The 2,080-nt window shown below is 40.5% G+C and overlaps 1 long non-coding RNA gene across 2 annotated transcripts in view; it reads left to right on the top strand.

Annotated features, from left to right (window-relative positions):
* Window positions 1-2,080, top strand: part of LOC117798044 — a 2,454-nt gene continuing 374 nt past the window's right edge. The window contains exons 1-2 of one of the 2 annotated variants that reach the window (XR_004622795.1): window positions 1-82; window positions 1,574-1,651. This is a non-coding gene — a long non-coding RNA (uncharacterized LOC117798044). Of the gene's footprint in view, window positions 83-1,223; window positions 1,321-1,573; window positions 1,652-2,080 lie in introns of those variants that run through there. The other variant, XR_004622794.1, reaches the window with a different exon arrangement.

Below are 2,080 nucleotides of genomic sequence, written 5' to 3'. Positions count from 1 at the left end.
CCCAGTCTGGTGGAGAAAGTGGACAGTTAAATACACAGTTACAACCAGTGTGATGAAGATGAGATGACTGGACACATACTAGGTCAGTGTTTCCGCAAAAGTTGTATGTGCAGGAGAGGATTTTGAGTGGTGCACAAAGAAACATTTAAAAATGTGGTAATTATGTATTTAATTGTTAAAATGAGTTTCCCCCTCTCCTTTTTTGAATATATGAGACATGCATGTGGTACAAAGTTTTAGAAAAAGTTTCAAGTGCATTCTCTCATGCCAGGGCCAGTGGTACCCTGAAACTATATGGTGATTATATGTAGAGCTGCTATTGATATCATCAACAGGGCAGAATTGTGACATTAGCCTAATTAATGGGAACAAGGGCTATTTTGAGAAGGGCTGCACTGCCCTGGAGCTTTCCTTAACTACCAAGAACCTAAATGAAAGGTACTTCATCCCATTATAGGGATTAGTGCCATCATCAAAGATTTGAAGGATTCAGGGTGATTCCCACTACCTGAACAATACTTCTTCGCTTGGCCCGAATAGAAGATAGATAGTATTTTTTCCCATTTATTTATTTTTATTGTGTTAAAACATGCCTGACATAAAACTTAACTTATTTATTTTTATTGTGTTAAAACATGGCTGACATAAAACTTAATCTTAACCATTTACAAGCGTATAGTTCAGTGGTATTAAGTACATTCACATTGTGTGCGATCATTACCACCATCCATCTCCAGAACTCTTTTCATCCTGTAAAACTGAAACTCCGTACTGATTAAATAACTCCTCATTCTCTCTTCCCACAGCCCGTGGCAACGCCCATTCTACTTAAAACACACACACACACACACACACACACACACACACACACACACACACAGAGAGAAACCCAAAAAGCCCAACCTCTTTTTCTTCATACCCCGGTCTCTGGTAACCACTATTCTACTTTCTGTTACTATGAGTTCAACTTTTTTTTTTTTAACATTCCACATATAAGTGAGATCATGCAATATTTGTCTTTTGTGATTGGCTTATGTCACTTTGCAGAGTGTCCTCCAGAGTCATCCATGTTGTTGGAAATGGCAGGATTTTCTTCTTTTTTAGGGATGACTGATATTTTTTATATCTATATTATATATATACGCTTTGTATATTATATATATTTTTACACTTACATATTTTGTATATTATTTTTTTCGCATATACATGTATATATATGTGTGTATGTGTGTGTGTGTGTGTGTATGCCACATTCTCTTTATTGATGGAGAAGATAGATGGTCCTGAAGAATGACAGAGCATTATGGCAAACTTATTCTGGTAAGGACCCCAGGTGTGGGCACTTTTTCAGAGTGGTCATTCTTGAAGCATATGGATGCAGTTGTTGGCCTCTAATGGACAACTATAGGTCTGGTAAATGCTTTTCCTTCTATACCGAACTTTAGGAATAGTTTGTGTACCTCTGACAGGGCAGTGGTAAACCTTTACTGTCTTGCTTCAATGGTATGTCACTCTCTGAACACACTTACTTTATAGGAAGTTTTGACCAAATCACTTTTCCATTGGCTATCAGGCTAATCTACTGTGACACTGATGACATCATCCTGATGGACCTTGAGAACAGGAAGTAGGAGATGCCCCAGATGACTTGGTAAGCATGATGTGTGTGCTAGAAGGCAGATAATAAATATCACAAATAGACAATGGTCTGTCTTTGGGGGTGCCTGGGTGGTGTAGTCAGTTAAGTGTTTCAACTCTTGGTTTCAGCTCAGGTTGTGATCTCAGGGTCATGAGATCAAGCCCTGCATTGGGCTCTGTGCTCAGTGTGGAGTCTGCTTGGGATTCTCTCTCTTTCTCCCTCTGCCCCTCCCGCTTATGCTCTCTCTCTCTCTCTCTCTAATAAATTTAAAAAATATATAAGGGGCGCCTGGGTGGCACAGCGGTTAAGCGTCTGCCTTTGGCTCAGGGCGTGATCCCGGCGTTATGGGATTGAGCCCCACATCAGGCTCCTCCGCTATGAGCCTGCTTCTTCCTCTCCCACTCCCCCTGCTTGTGTTCCCTCTCTCGCTGGCTGTCTCTA

Source organism: Ailuropoda melanoleuca, unplaced genomic scaffold (assembly GCF_002007445.2).
Source record: "Ailuropoda melanoleuca isolate Jingjing unplaced genomic scaffold, ASM200744v2 unplaced-scaffold22961, whole genome shotgun sequence".
Taxonomy (NCBI): Eukaryota; Metazoa; Chordata; class Mammalia; order Carnivora; family Ursidae; genus Ailuropoda; species Ailuropoda melanoleuca.
This window is presented reverse-complemented; position numbering and strand designations above follow the sequence as displayed.